The sequence below is a fragment of the Silene latifolia genome, chromosome Y (genome assembly GCF_048544455.1).
Source record: "Silene latifolia isolate original U9 population chromosome Y, ASM4854445v1, whole genome shotgun sequence".
Classification (NCBI taxonomy): domain Eukaryota; kingdom Viridiplantae; phylum Streptophyta; class Magnoliopsida; order Caryophyllales; family Caryophyllaceae; genus Silene; species Silene latifolia.
In genome coordinates this window covers 376701223-376717532 of record NC_133538.1, presented here as the reverse complement: position 1 = coordinate 376717532, position 16310 = coordinate 376701223, and the positions used below count along the sequence as shown (strand labels likewise).

The following is a 16310-nucleotide window of genomic DNA, read 5'->3' as shown; positions in this document are numbered from 1 at the left end:
GAGGTTTGATGGTAGGTGGTGTGTTCCTAATGATGAGGAGTTGAAAAAGACAATCATGACAGAGGCGCATTGCACACCATATTCGTTCATCCGGTGGAGACAAGTTATACAAAGATTTGAAGAAAACGTTTTGGTGGCCTGGGATGAAGAAAGAGACAATTTGAGTTTGTGTCCCGTTGTTTGACATGCCGAGAGAGTTAAAGGAGAACAAAGAAGACCACAAGGTAAGATTCAGTCTTTAGAGGTGCCTGAGTGGAAGTGGGAATCCATTTCCATGGATTTTATTGTGGGTTTGCCAAGGAGTCAACAAGGTAACAACATGATTTGGGTGATAGTGGATCGCTTGACCAAGTCAGCTCACTTTGTTCCAATGAAAGATACATGGACTAAGGCACAATTGGCTATGGCCTATCGAAAGAACGTGCTTAAGTTGCATGGAGTCCCTAAGGACATAGTGTCTGACAGAGATGCGAGGTTTATATCGAGGTTTTGGAAGGAGTTGCAGGAATCGTTGGGAACAACTTTGAAGATGAGTACAGCATTTCATCCTGCGACAGATGGGCGGACTGAGAGAACAATCAAGACTCTTGAGGATATGTTGCGAGCTTGTGTGATGGATTTTGGTGGTAGCTGGGAGCAGAGGTTGGACTTGATAGAGTTTTCTTACAATAATAGCTATCACACTAGTATTGGTATGGCACCGTTTGAGGCTTTGTATGGGAGGAGATGTAGGAGTCCAATCTGTTGGGACGATAGTCCGAGGCAAAGTGGTTTTAGGACCAGAGATGGTGCATGAGATGGTTGAGCAGATTAAGATGATCGGGGAAAGGATAAGAGCAAACTCGGGATCGACAAAAGAGTTATGCGGATCTACATCGCGGGATATAGAGTTTCGGGTTGGGGATAAGGTTCTTCCGAAAGTGTCTCCTATGCGCGGAGTTATGAGATTTGGGAAGAAAGGCAAGCTAAGTCAGAAGTTTATAGGGCCGTATGAGATCTTAGAGCGAGTTGGAGAGGTTGCTTATCGTTTGGCTTTACCGGGGCCGCTTTGCTTTGGAGAGAGTGCATAATGTGTTTCATGTATCGCAGTGCGGGAAGTATGTGAGTGACCCGTCACATGTGTTAGAGGCAGAGAGCTTGGAGCTAGATGAGTCTTTATCATATCTTGAGGTACCTAAGCAGATCCTAGACCGAAAAGTTAGAAAGACTAGGAGTGGTGAGACAGTTTTGCTTAAGATCCTGTGGTCTAACCACGAGACCGAGGAAGCTACATGGGAGGCCGAGGACATCATGAAAGAGCGTTACCCTTTCCTTTTTGATCAGGTATGTATGGTTACGGGGACGTAACCTTGTTTCTTTAGGGGGGTAGGAGATGATCGCGAGAGTTTTTAAGGGTTTTATACACCTTTTGTATGTTGTGTCGGGATGTTTGTCTTGGGTTTGTATCATGTTTTGGTTGGCTTTTGAGTCGGGAAGGTTGAGGGAGTACCTTTGTTTTTGTAGTGGTTTGAACTTCGGGGACGAAGTTCTTTTTAAGGAGGGAAGACGTAATACTCCGTATTTATAGTCTTTGGGGTACTCTATCGAGTAGCCCTTACTCTGTCGAGTAAGGGCAAGTTGCGCAGATAAATAGTTTCGACTGTTGGGCACTCGATCGAGTAGTGGGGCACTCGATCGAGTAGAAATACTCGATCGAGTACCTTGGGTACTCGATCGAGTGTCCGGTTTATCGGGGGGTTTTCTCGGGTTTTGTTAATTACGCGATTAAGGTATATAAACATATTCGGCATTGTTCTAAATCACTTTTTACAAAACCTAAAACCTGTTTAAGAGAGAAAGCAATTTGTCTTCTTCCTAATCGCGTTCTTGACAATTCCGGAGTTCGACGGTCGGTTTGCATCGTAGTTCGTGTCGTTGGATTCCTTGCGTCGAGGGTAAGCTTTTAATGTAATTTATATAATGTTTTGTTAAGATTAGTGAAACCCTAATTTAGGATTTGGGGGTTTTTATGAATAGTAATTGAATAGTAGTATCTATGTGTTGTATGGTAGGAGGAGAGTTCATAGAAGAGGCGTTTTGAGACAATTTGTAGATACCGTCTGCGTGTTGTGCTTTCCGGGTAGGATTTCCTACTCAGTATTAGTCCCATAATGGGATATTGGTGATGTCTTTGTAATTAGTTGTTTGATATGATGATTGTGATTGTAATTGTGATTGTGGTTGTGGTTGTTGATGGTTCTCGAGATGCGTTCTCGGCTGAGTGGGGTCACTTGCGGGAGTGATCTCACGCCCTAGTTTCCTTACGTGGAACCCGCCACGAAGGGATGTGCACATTAATGAGCGGGGTTATCGCTCGTACGATGAGCGGGGCTTAGGTGGGAACGGCTGCGGTCCCCCATGGCGTGGTGGTCCAAAGTGGACGATCGATGATTGAGACGGTTGGTTGTGTGTGTGTGTGTGTGTGTGTGTTGATTCATTGTCTGTTTGTCTTGTTGTTGTTATCTATATTGATTGTGTGATTAGATCGACCCGGTGTTGTTTTGTAAACTGCGGTGATCCATTCGGGATGGTGAGCAGATATTGAGCGGTATAGAGATGATCGGGATAGTGGGATGGCCACGACATGACGATAGAGTCTTCCATTTGTAGTTTAGTTTTATTTATATTTTGATTGAGAAAGATTAGTTTGGAATAATGTATTGTACTTTCGTTTGGTTTCAAGGATTGTATTCATTCATTAAACTATTATAATAAATGTTGTTTCCGTTTTGTCTATTTGATTATCATACCTCGGGCGACCGAGATGGTGATGTCTTCATACCTGAGTAGTCCTGGTAAGGCGCTCGGAGTATGGGGGTGTTACAATAAAGTCCTTGGTGGTGGTAAACGTACGTTTTTTTTCCGTCTTTCGAAATGTTTCTTTACCTCATTTCTTCTATTTGTTCACAAAATGGCGAGTTTTTGAGCTTTGTCCGTTAATATGATGCTTAAATTTGGTCGAGATTTACTAAACTCAAATCGATTTTTAGACGATCGTATGTTTTCACTCTTTCGAAACGTTTCTTTTACATCAATTTTGCCTTTTTAGTTAGTGATTATCTTTTTCGTGATTTTATGTTGTATTTTCACAATTTTGTGCTTTTTGCGTTGATATGGTGCTTAATTTTGGTTCAGATTTGATAAGTTCGTTTGATTTTGAGTCGATCGAAAGTTCTTAGTTCGTTTTTTTGGGTGTATTTTCGCAAATTTGTGCTCTTCGCGTTGATGTGATGCTTAATTTTGGCTCCGATTTGATGAATTCGTCTGATTTTGAGATGATCGCACTTTTATCCTCTTATTTTGTGAATCTCAGACCTTATTCAGTGAATCTGAGAGCTTGTTTTGTGAAACTTGGTCATCATAAGTGGTTAAAATCACCTTTTTTGCTCTTTTCCTTATTTGGTGAATCTCAAACCTTATTTTGTGAATCTCATACCTTATTGAGTGAATCTTAAGGCTTGTTTTGTGAAACTTGATCATCATAAGTGGTTAAAATCATATTTTTTGCTCTTTTCCTTATTTGGTGAATCTCAGACCTTATTTTGTGAATCTCAGACCTTGTTCAGTGAATCTTAGAGCTTGTTTTGTGAAACTTGGTCATCATAAGTGGTTAAAATCACATTTTTTGCACTTTTCCTTATTTTGTGAATCTCAAACCTTATTTTGTGAATCTCATACCTTATTAAGTGAATCTTAAGGCTTGTTTTGTGAAACTTGATCATCATAAGTGGTTAAAATCACATATTTTGCTCTTTTCTTTATTAGGTGAATCTAAGCCTTTGTTTTGTGAATCTCCGACCTTGTTCAGTGAATCTTAGAACTTGTTTTGTGAAACTTGGTCATCATAAGTGGTTAAAATCATATTTTTTGCTCTTTTCCTTATTTTGTGAATCTCAAACCTTATTTTGTGAATCTCAGACCTTGTTCAGTGAATCTTAGAGCTTGTTTTGTGAAACTTGGTCATCATAAGTGGTTAAAATCACATTTTTTGCTCTTTTCCTTATTTTGTGAATCTCAAACCTTATTTTGTGAATCTCATACCTTATTAAGTGAATCTTAAGGCTTGTTTTGTGAAACTTGATCATCATAAGTGGTTAAAATCACATATTTTGCTCTTTTCTTTATTAGGTGAATCTCAGACTTTGTTTTGTGAATCTCCGACCTTGTTCAGTGAATCTTAGAGCTTGTTTTGTGAAACTTGGTCATCATAAGTGGTTAAAATCACGTTTTTTGCTGTTTTTCTTATTTGGTGAATCTCAAACCTTATTTTGTGAATCTCATACCTTATTTAGTGAATCTTAAGGCTTGTTTTGTGAAACTTGATCATCATAAGTTTTTAAAATCACCTATTTTACTCTTTTCTTTATTAGGTGAATCTCAGACTTTATTTTGTGAATCTCAGACCTTGTTCAGTGAATCTTAGAGCTTGTTTTGTGAAACTTGGTCATAAATTGGTTGAAATCACCTATTTTGCTTTTGTTCTTATTTTGTGAATCGTAAAGCCTGTTTTGTGAATCTTAGACCTTGTTTTGTGAAATTAGAAGGTAATATTGTGAAACTTGGTCATAAATTGGTTGAAATCACCTATTTTGCTCTTTTTCTTATTTTGTGAATTCTAGAGCCTGTTTTGTGAATCTTAGACCTTGTTTTGTGAATCTTAGAGCTTATATTGTGAAACTAAAAGGTAAAATTGTGAAACGTGGTCATAAATGATTGAAATTATTTATTTTGCTCTTCTTCTTATTTTGTGAAGCCTAGACCTTGTTTTGTGAATCTTAGAGCTTATATTGTGAAACTAAAAGACAATATTGTGAAACGTGGTCATAAATGGTTGAAATTATCTATTTTGCTCTTGTTCTTAGTTTGTGAAGCCTAAACCTTGTTTTGTGAATCCTATGGCTTGTTTTGTGAAATTAGAAGATAATATTGTGAAACTTGGTCATAATTGGTTGAAATCACCTATTTTGCTCTTGTTCTTATTTTGTGAATCCTAGAGCCTGTTTTGTGAATCTTAGAGCTTATATTGTAAACTAAAAGGTAATATTGTGAAACATGGTCAATAAATCACCTAATTTATTTTGCTCTTTTCTTTATTCGGTGAATTTCAGACTTTGTTTTGTTCCTCAACATGAAGGTGGGAAAAGATCAGAAGCTATATACACAACTATACTAGTACAAAGCAAAATAACAAAGTGACAACTATTTCTTTTCTGCGTAGCAGCTAACCAAAAAACGGAAAGTTCCAAGGTAAGGATTGGAGCACACCTCGAGAATCAATTTCTTCAGTCGTTCCTCTAATGGCAGGGGGAGCAGAGATAAGGGAACAACTCACATGATGAAAACTAGTGGAATGATTTAATTATTTTAAAACCAATTAGCTCAAATGGCAGAGCGTTGTGCAATGCACAAGGTGTGGGTTCGACTCCCATGTTGGTTATTGACTGCTACTGTTACTTCAAAGCCTAATTGGTATTTCTCTAGTGGACTTTTGGGATAGTGGTTGAAGAGTATGCTGTGTCGGAGGAGATGGCTAGTCTAAATCTGATATGGCCTTTTCTGTCATGTCCAATTGCACCCAATTTAGATAATTTCTAACATTGACTAACTAAAGAATGCAATGACTGAGACGTGAACGCAAGGACAATCCTCTTTTCTTATTTTGTGAATCTGATACATTGTTTTGTGAATCTTAGAGCTTGTTTTGTGAAACTAGAACGTAATATTGTGAAACGTGGTCATAAATGGTTGAAATTATCTATTTTGCTCTTGTTCTTATTTTGTAAAGCCTAGACCTTGTTTTGTGAATCTTAGAGCTTATATTGTGAAACTAAAAGACAATATTGTGAAACGTGGTCATAAATGGTTGAAATTATCTATTTTGCTCTTTTTCTTATTTTGTGAAGCATAAACCTTGTTTTGTGAATCCTACGGCTTGTTTGTGAAATTAGAAGGTAATATTGTGAAACTTGGTCATAATTGGTTGAAATCACCTATTTTGCTCTTGTTCTTATTTTGTGAATCTTAGAGCATGTTTTGTGAATCGTAGACCTTGTCTTGTGAATCTTAGAGCTTATATTGTGAAACTAAAAGGTAATATTGTGAAACGTGGTCATAAATGGTTGAAATTATCTATTTTGCTCCTGTTCTTATTTTGTCAAGCCTAGACCTTGTTTTGTGAATCTTAGAGCTTATATTGTGAAACTAAAAGATAATATTGTGAAACGTAGTCATAAATGGTTGAAATTATCTATTTTGCTCTTGTTCTTATTTTGTGAAGCCTAGACCTTGTTTTGTGAATCCTACGGCTTGTTTTGTGAAATTAGAAGGTAATATTGTGAAACTTGGTCATAAATTGGTTGAAATCACCTATTTTGCTCTTGTTCTTATTTTGTGAATCCTATATTTATATTTGTTCATCTATATGAGACTCGAACTCATATCTTGCGCTATAGCACAATGCTCTACCTTTTGAGCTAATAGATGATATTAGTCAAAAAATTATTTAGATGATATTTATATTTGTTTAACCTGCAGAGAAAATCACCATGAGTTAATCAGGGTGGCATAGCACCAAGACAAACAAACAACCAAAGCATGCATCCAGAACCGAGGTAAGAACTCCGATTTTCACAAGACGGTATACGAAAAAAATAAACTAAAATTACCGGACTCGAACAAATGCAGGACTCGAACAAATGCAGTTTATAGCAATGCAGTTTATAGCAATGCACAAGTTATACTCACTCGTCCTATCTCTTTTCTTTGTTGCTGTCACCATTCATGGAGTTACAGGAGGAACAATGCTAACTCGTTAGTGAGACTGTTCTAAGGCTTAGTGCAATTGCAGACAGTCCAAGTAGAATTACCGATTAATATAAGCAGAGCCTTCAAGGCTATTCAGGATTTCAGGTGATATGGTCGAGTAATTTGAACAGGTCGGAAATTAAATTAAAAGAGAATTACTAACGATCAAAATAGCAAAATAACTTATTTACACAAGTTACAACTAACAACAGAAGATGCTATCTCATCATCTTCAACTCCATTTCAAGTTTCAACTCTACCTAAAACCCACGGTTACACAGAAATCCATTCCTTATACCAGTTACCGCAACATTGTCGTGATACACGGACTACCAAAGTACCTAATTCTAATGATACACAAGTGAACAAAGCGGAAAGCGGCCAAGTCACATCTCAATCAGTCAATCATAAAAGATAGCAAAAGTTGCAGAGAAGAGGTAACGATAGCATACAGTTTAGAAACAAGAGAATGAGATAGACTGAAAACGATAAGTCATCCAAGGATACTATGCAAAAGGAACTAGAGAAAACAAGCTCGAATCGAAAACACACAAAGTCAAATAAATCAGTGAGCAAAATAGAAATAAAATCATAAAAATAAAATCAACAACTTAAATGCAACAAATCTAAACAATGCTCGATCCGTAATAAAGCAACAAAGGCATGCAAAGTTAAAATAAGTTGACACCGAAAATCAAATCAAAATCAGTAAAAATGACGAGATTTGCGAAATTAAAGCGAAGGAAGAAGAGAATCACCTGCGAATCTGAGCGAAAACAGTGGAAAATTAACAAGAAATCGAAAAATAATGCGCTATAACAACACGATTGTTAGAGAGATAATCGATCTTCCATGGAATTTTCTCGGCTTCGAGAAATCGAGTTCAATTGATTATAGGACACAACTAGTGAAAAATACGTTTGGCATCTCACAAACGGCGAATTGGTTAATGCAGGGAATTTAGGATAGATAGCTCGGAGCATTGCCATTGAATGGGGAGCTTCTGAATTTGGTCCCCAGAAAAGAAATTGTAGCCAGAGGAGCATAGTGTTACAAAATACAACCTATTGGTTGAGTCGTCATCATTGAAGCCATATAAAAGAACAACAAACAAGTAAGGGAGACTATTGATTAGGCTACATAGGAATAGAAGCAACAAAAAAGAAGGGTCAATAAGCTAAACAAACTTAAAGAGAGTCTTAAGACTCTTTATCATTGTTGTTTCCAATCTAAGAAGTAAGAACCCTATCCTTTAACCCATCAATAAAGTTTCTAACTTGTCGCCACTCTGGAACCGCATTGAGCTCATCCTTAAGCGTATCAAATAACTAGGAGCACATGTAGCGCATCATAATCCTCCCCAAAAAAACTGGGTACAGAGCGAAATTCATTCGATTCCGATTGAATAACAACCATTATAAGACTATCAAAATCTGAATTAAGATTAGCACATTCCGCCTCGATAAATCAAAATCACTCTCCGTAATCAGAAACTCACACTTACTAATAGACGCAAAATTCGAATCAACACCAAAATACGACATTTCCTAATTAAAATCAACACAAATTACTACATTCTTCGAGTACTACTTAACATCATAGATCCTCTACACATTAAGCTGAAATTAACAACACAATCGTAATCGCATCTACTACAACACAAAATATCAAACAAAATTCACAAATTACAGAAAATAAAACCCTAGATTTAGCACAAAATCCAAAAATTATGAAAAAAACAGCAAAAATGGAAACAAAATTAAACCTGAACAGCACTATGAAAGATTCCACCAAAACCAATACCATCTTTGAAGAGCTTATTAATGTTGGAAATAGTGTTGTTCATCTTTTCGGATCCTTTGTTCGTCACATCATAGATATGTAGTACAACATCCGTCATCTCTTTTCCCCAAATTCTAGGGTTTATATTTTGCGGAATATCACAAAAAGCCTAAATCATGAATTTTTTTTGTTTGTTTTCCGACACTTATTCTCTCTCTATGAATGTCGATTTCGGAGAAGAGAGGAGAAAAGTGACGGAGGAGAAGACGAGATGAAGAGAGAGAAAGTGAAGAGTGTGGAGTCAGTGGAGTAACTGAAGAAGTATGACGTGAATGGTGTTTGTTAGATTTGGTTTTGTACGAGACACGTGGAATTATCTAGTGCGTTATTAGTTTTTAGATCCAATGGTTTAGAAGGTGTCAGTGGCACCCACCAGAAGGGTCACACGATTTAATCTCTCTCTATATATATATAGAGAGAGAGAGGGGGAGGGGGAGGGGGGGGGGGTGGGGGGGGGAGAGGGAGGATCCGCTGAGTCCGGTCCCTTAGGTGAGTATTGAGTCTAATTAAGGACAATAGGATCATTGATAATAGAGCGTCCAGATTGTGCCACGTATGACACAATCCATCGCGCTATTATGAACTTATATCGCAGCCGCTTCATTCGTTCATCCTTTCTCATTTCCTTTGTGTCTCAATTTCTTCTCTCAAACTCTAATTGAAGAAGCAGAATCAACATCAAGAATTCGAGCATCCTAATTTGAGGTAAATTTCGTATATAGAGGGACAAATTTCTTTCTTCTATTTAAGTTTTTCAAATGTAAATTTTTTTGTTAATCCGATTTCTTAGTTTGCCTTTAATGCCGAAATTCATACCTCAGGTGAAGAATGATGTAACAATTAAATCCAATAATCGTTTAGATTATTGATTCAAGGTATCATAGTTACCGAAAACTTCGTATTTTGTGAGATCGAGGAAAAAATCATGTTCATAATGATTCAGGTAAATTTCTAACTCGTTTTAATTTCGAGTTTTAACTAAAATTTTACCTATACTCCATAATAATCATGTTATCATAAAGAAAGGTTTCACTTTCGCGAATTCATTTTAGTTGCATAATTTAATTGCTTTATGCTTTAAAATCGGGTTTTAATCTTTAAACCCTAGAATGCTAGTTCTTTTGATTGCAGAATTGTTGTATATCATCAATCAGAAATTTTATTAACAAATGTCATTATATCTTTTGGCATTGTATTAGTTGATTTATTTAGTCGAAATCAATGAGACTATAGAAGGCGAACACATATTAAAGCTAATTGTAACACACATGTTTTTGCTAATGTAACACAATATTTATTTAATGTAACACATATTTGTGATGATTGTAACATACTCACTCCGTCTCAATTATTTATTTATCTTTGATTAAAGTACCCACGCAAAGAATAGACCCCCTCCTTCTCAATCATTTGTTTACCTTTGATTAAAATGTCTCTCAGGTCCATGTGTTTGTATATAGACACAGGTGCACAAGGTGATAGGAATTTTCGGTGTAGCATATCCTACCAAACTGTATCCAACAACTTTTTCTGCTCATGTGACAGTCGTTTCTGATTTCCTTCTTCTTTATCCAAATTTGGTTGTTGCTTGACGGTCACTGGCTTATGGTTCTTAGCATAGAGAATCACAATGGTGATTGGAAATCGTGATCCGTGATTGACATTTTGACTCTTCTGTAATACAGTAGACTTAACTACAGGCTGGTGGTTGTCTTTTTTTTTGTGTTCTCAGGTGATAGATTTAACATCAATTCTCAACTTGAGCACCTCCAAGCAAAATATGTTGGGACTGGACATGCTAATATGAATAGATTGTATGATCTCTTCTTTTAGGACTCTTGGCATATTTGTGTCCTACTCTGCTTCTTGTTGGTCGATGTACATCTGATTTTTACAATAATTGAAATTTTCAGTGAATGGGCAGTTGTTATTGTAACACAAGGTTGTTGTTATCGTAAATGATATTTGTTATTGTAACACAAATTAGTTTTTATTGTAACACGTGTAAGTTGCTTTCTAACACACCGTGTTTGTTATTGTTACATGTTTAAGTTTTAGTTGTAACACATATGAGTTATATTTGCAACACATTTATGCTATTGTAATAACACAAATTCTTTAAACCAAGACAAGGGTTTTTTTTTCCTGTTCTTTAATGAAGGGTGTTTGGTTCAACTCATAAAGGTATGAGGTATGGGTTTGGAATGAGCCAAACCCATACCAAGTGTTTGTTTGGCAAAAATAGGGGTTTCATACCCATACCTCAAACCCATGAGGTATGGGTTTCTCATACCCAAGGGGGGAGATGGGTATGAGATTGATACCCATGGGTATCAAGCAATAAAACCAAAAAACATGAAAAAAACTTAAATCGAACATTTTAAATGATTTTTTTTTTTACATTTATTTGATTAACTCTTCATTTTCATGATTTTTTAGTATCAAAAATAATTATTGTCAATGTTGTATTTTAGATTTTTTTAACTTTGATGAAGTTCGATCCCATTCCACCCGAAATTGAAACAAACACATGGTATAAGGAATCAAGTTCCAAACCCATACCACCCGGGTATGATTCCTGATTCCAAACCCATACCCACACGCGAACCAAACACCCCCTTATTTCAGAGTTATGTAGAATCGTTGGGTAGGAATGTAGGATAATTTATGAAGGCTATTAGCTCAATGGTAGAGCAATATACAATCTTGTATAGAGATGTGGGTTCGAGTCCCACGTAGCCTAAATCTTTGTTTTAGATTATGACTATATCTAAGCATGTACTGTTAGTCCGTAGAACAAAGTTTGTCTGAATTTATGAGGAATTTATGAGATCAAACTATTCACAAATCTTTATCCACATCTCTCTCCATGAGTGATTTGCCTAATCTACAAGCATATGTTAAAGTATGTATGAGTAAAAATTTATGTGTCGTTAGAACACACAAGTATAGTGAGTGTAACACGTACTTACAAATACCATAACAATTTTACCAAAAAAAAAACAAATACCATAACAGTACATATTAGCTCTTATCGTAAAAAATTCTTGTCGTTGTTTTTCTTATTATACTCCCTCCCACCCTCAATAACCCTCCCTATTCATGGGGGGCACGGTAATTAAGGGATTTTAATTAAATAAGTTAAAGTATGGTGGTGAGTGGGGTAAATGGAGAGAGAAAATGTATTATTGTGGAGGTAAGGTGATTAAAATAAGTATTGTTGTGGGGTTAGATGATTAAAGTAATATAAAGTATGGGTATTGTTGTGGGGTGAGGTGATTAAAATAAGTATAAAATTTTGCCAAATAAGGAAATAGGGAGAGTATTGTGAATAGATGAAAAAGGAAAGGAGGAGAGTTATTGAGGGTGGGAGGGAGTAACATAGGAGTCGTTTGGTTCGCTATAGGAAGATAGAATTCCCGGGAAGATTAAATTCATATGAACTTGAAAATCACATGAATTGTGTAAATGTTGTTTGGTTGAATGTGGGAACTTCAATTCATGTGGGAACTCCCACTTACCTAGGGGGGCTAGGTAAGTGACTTCCTCCATTATGTAGGAATTGGAGTTCCATAGGAAGTTCTACTTCCCATGAATTGAGCAACCAAACAAGACTCCATTTAGCCACTTCCCATGATTTTCCAATTCCCATGATTTTAAAAGGCAACCAAACAACCCCATATATTTGCTGATATTGTAACACATGCTTACATTTATTGTAACATATTTATGTTTCTCTAGTTTAAAGCACTGCACATCTAAATTAAGTGACCACTGGGATAATATAGAGTAGTTAGTATTTACTGCATAAGAAAACTAGTGTTACACTGTACTTTATAAATAATTAGCGCGACTATATAAATGTTGATGTAACTCTACAGGAAAATTGTTGTTACAATAAGCATCGCCGACAAATAATTATGCTATATGGGACTCGAACCCACATCTATGTGAATAATTTCACATCGCTCTACCATTGAGCTAATAGCATTCTAAGAATTTCATACAAAATTGCTAAACGTCGCCCCTATTTTACTAAACGTCGCCCCTATTTTCATTTCATTTTGACAAGTTTGCCCTTCTCTCTCTAAAAACTATTAAACACATTTTTTTTTATCTTGAGTCGGAAATGGGTGACGATAACCCATTTTTCCGATACATGTGTGAATTCTATACTAATGAAAATTAACAATTAACCAACTACGAAAATAATTTAACATAATGAATATAATTATACGAAAATACGTAAAACTAATTGAATAAATAAGTAAATTAATGACATTAAACTAATTCAATTAAAACATTTTTAACATAATGCTTTTTTGAAGAAAAAACTAATTCAACTAATTGAATAAACGTTTTTTTGAATAAAAAAATTACGTTTTTTCGAAGAAAAAAAAAATAGCTAAAACGTGTAAAATACATGAATATGCCCAGGCACGAACATGTGGAAAACATGTTTCTGCCCAGGCACAAACATGTGGAAAACACGTTTCAGCCCAGGCACGAACATGTAAACCACACGTTTCAGCCCAGGCCCAAACGTGTAAAACACATGTTTCTGCCCAGGCCCAAACGTGTAAAACACATGTTTCCGCCAGGTCATTTTCGTGTAATTCATACGTTTGGGCCAAATTGATTTTTTTTTTTTCGATTTTTTTTTCCGGGTACAAATCGACATTTTTTTCCCTCTAATCTCGTAGATCTATACAAATTTGGCTCTAATCTCGTCACATATTACCTATCCTAAGTCACCCTATAAACTAATCTACATGTTTTGTTGTCCCGTTTTTCTGTCCTTTTTTTTTCCGATTTTTGTTGTTACTTTTCAAGCGGATTTGAATTTCTTGTTTTTTTGAAGCGGAAATAGTTTGAACACGGAAATGAAAATAAAGGAAGTGATGGTGTATAAAGTAGCAAAGGGCAAAATAGTAAAATTAGGGGCGACGTTTAGCAAAACTAGGGGCGACGTTTAGCAAACCCCATTTCATATTCAAATCATTATTGAATGTAATATCTAGATGATTACTAGCCAACTTAAAAAAAACATTGGCATCAATTCAACCGGAAAATTATTGTAAGTGGAGAATGTAATTAGCAACCTAATAAATAAAGTATTAAACTGAGACGCAATAAATTGTAATAAATCTCATCAATTCAACCAGAAAATTATTGTAACACAGTTCAACCGTTATTGTAACATGAATAAATATTTATTGTAACAAAGTATAACCAATATTGAAACACGAGTAAACCATTGTTGTAACAAAGTACAACCGTTATTGTGACATGAGTAAACCATTATTGTAACAAAGTATAACTATTATTGTCACACGATTAGGGAATTTGACGAAATTGAATTAAAAGCAACATAAAGTTACGCAAATTATACTACTTAAGCAAGATTATAAGGTAAATTTCAATACAAGAGCAATAAATTACCTTTTCAATTTACGGAGTATATCGAATGATTATTACCAGATTGGGGAGTTTGCCATCTCGCAGTTTCCCGCATAGCCACAAGACGCCCAATCTTGTTCCTCAATCTGGATTTCAAAATTGAACAAGCAGTACTACAACAATTAGTACTACTACCATCACAAACAATCATGAACCTAAAAATGAAAGACACCATCACTTCAAATCATAATGCATTATTTTGGATTTTAAATTGAACATATTTTGACTCGGATAAGTACACTTTAAACAATAAAAGAAATAATTCAACAATATCAGGACTAAATCATATCAACAAATAGATAGAGACATTTTTTGCATTATCACAAGAACTTGTAAGTGTAAATTTACATTATAACACAATTAAACAAAGATGTAGCACAGTTAAAGCGTCATTGTAGCACGACTAAGTCAAGATGTAAAACAATTAAATCAGACAATGACGGATAAGTAACACAATTAAACAAAGATGTAACTCAGTTAAGTCATCATCATAACACAGTTAAACTATTAAATTATTATTGAACAACGAGTAAACCATTATTGATTATAACACAGTTAAAGTATCATTGTAACACAATTACACCATTATTGTAACACTTGAAAAATAACACAACCACGATTCAATCGAACAGTAAGATGATAAAATCAAGTAAACATACAGCATATTTCAAGGTATTTCGTGAAAATCGTCAGTTATTTGAAACGATAGCAGATTATACAGTAATTAATAATAATCAACTAGAACGACCTCAAATACATCGATATGAATCAACTGACGAACTGTAAGAAAAATCAAGTTAGGGTTTCGACATTTATGAATCAATTGAACTACTAAATTTGCATAGAAACCGAAAAAAAATCAACAGTGAGCGAAGGAAGACATGTATTTTTATGAACTTATCGAAATAAATCACGAATTCGTAAAGGTGTTGCAATTACATACCTGATTTCGTTTGATTTTAAGATGCATCTGATATTTTGAAGGGAGCCTTCAATTCTTGATGTTGTATTGGATTCATTCATGGATTTCAACACCGTATAACTTTCAATAACTGTTGAAGCATTTAGTATTTCTACAACAACTTGATCGAAGAGAACGATAAACTATTTGTGAATGATGAAGATTGAAAGGAACATAAACTGAAAATTTGTGAATTATTGATTGCGAATACGAAGAAAGTAGTGAGATTAAAAAGTTGATGAGAGAGAAAGTACAACCTACAAAATGACGTAAGGATAAAGGTGTGCCAATTTCTATAATTATTAATGAATTATGATTTAACCCTTACTATGACGCACGATCTCAGCCGTTGATTGTACAGATCTGATGGTCAAGATTTGGACGCAAGACTCATTTAAGTAGAGTGGACTCTCTTGATCCAATTTATATATATATACTAGATTTAATGCCCAATATCCTATGATTATGATGTAATAATACTCTAAGGCGATGTCTTTTGTACTGCTTATAAGAGATTTAACTTTTCTGAATTGAACTTATAAAAGCCGACTTAAACTTATATGAGCCTAGCTTATAATAAAATTGGTCGTATAAGTTGAGCTTAATTTTTCTTAACTTAACTTATAAGAGTTGAACTAAAATTATAGGAGCTTAACTTTTTTAAACTGAAGTTATAATGAGCTTAACTTTTATCAACTTCACACGGGCCTATTTGTATTATTATTTGTATTATTCTACTGAGTAAAGTGTAGTAACTGAAAATCTTGAACGTGTATAAGTTAAAACAGTTGTAGAAACTAATTTGAAAACTATTTTCTAAAATATATACACACTCACTCTTAATACTAAACTTTTTACATATATCAATTTTTTTCTCACATCCTCTGACATTAACAATTTCAACGAATAATAATGGATTAATTACAATACAAAAGCCATATACTCTATAGTATCTTCGAATCATGGATAACACTTGTTTGACACTCGTAAAAACAATATGTTATATTATTGTAATTAATAATTTATTGGACCCTATTTTTTCTGGTTGAATTGAATTACTTTCTTAACACATGTTTGCAAACGTTTTGATGTACGTCGTAGACAAAATTAAATATGGTGTTCTATACAAACTCAATTACTTATGCTAATTTGTTTACGATTGTTTTCTACTCCTATCTTTTAGTTCAGTTGGACACTTTATCTT

At 34.9% G+C, this 16310-nt stretch overlaps 1 long non-coding RNA gene across 2 annotated transcripts; it reads left to right on the top strand.

The window, feature by feature from the left end:
* Positions 1–9184: 9184 nt before the first annotated feature.
* On the top strand, positions 9185–10668 carry LOC141634101 (uncharacterized). Of its 2 annotated transcripts, none has more exons than XR_012538829.1 (3): positions 9185–9390; positions 9507–9628; positions 10146–10668. It is a non-coding gene; the product is annotated as an uncharacterized LOC141634101 (long non-coding RNA). The 2 variants fall into 2 exon arrangements; XR_012538828.1 differs by having other exon boundaries at positions 9200–9390; positions 10418–10668.
* The last annotated feature ends 5642 nt before the right edge of the window (positions 10669–16310 follow it).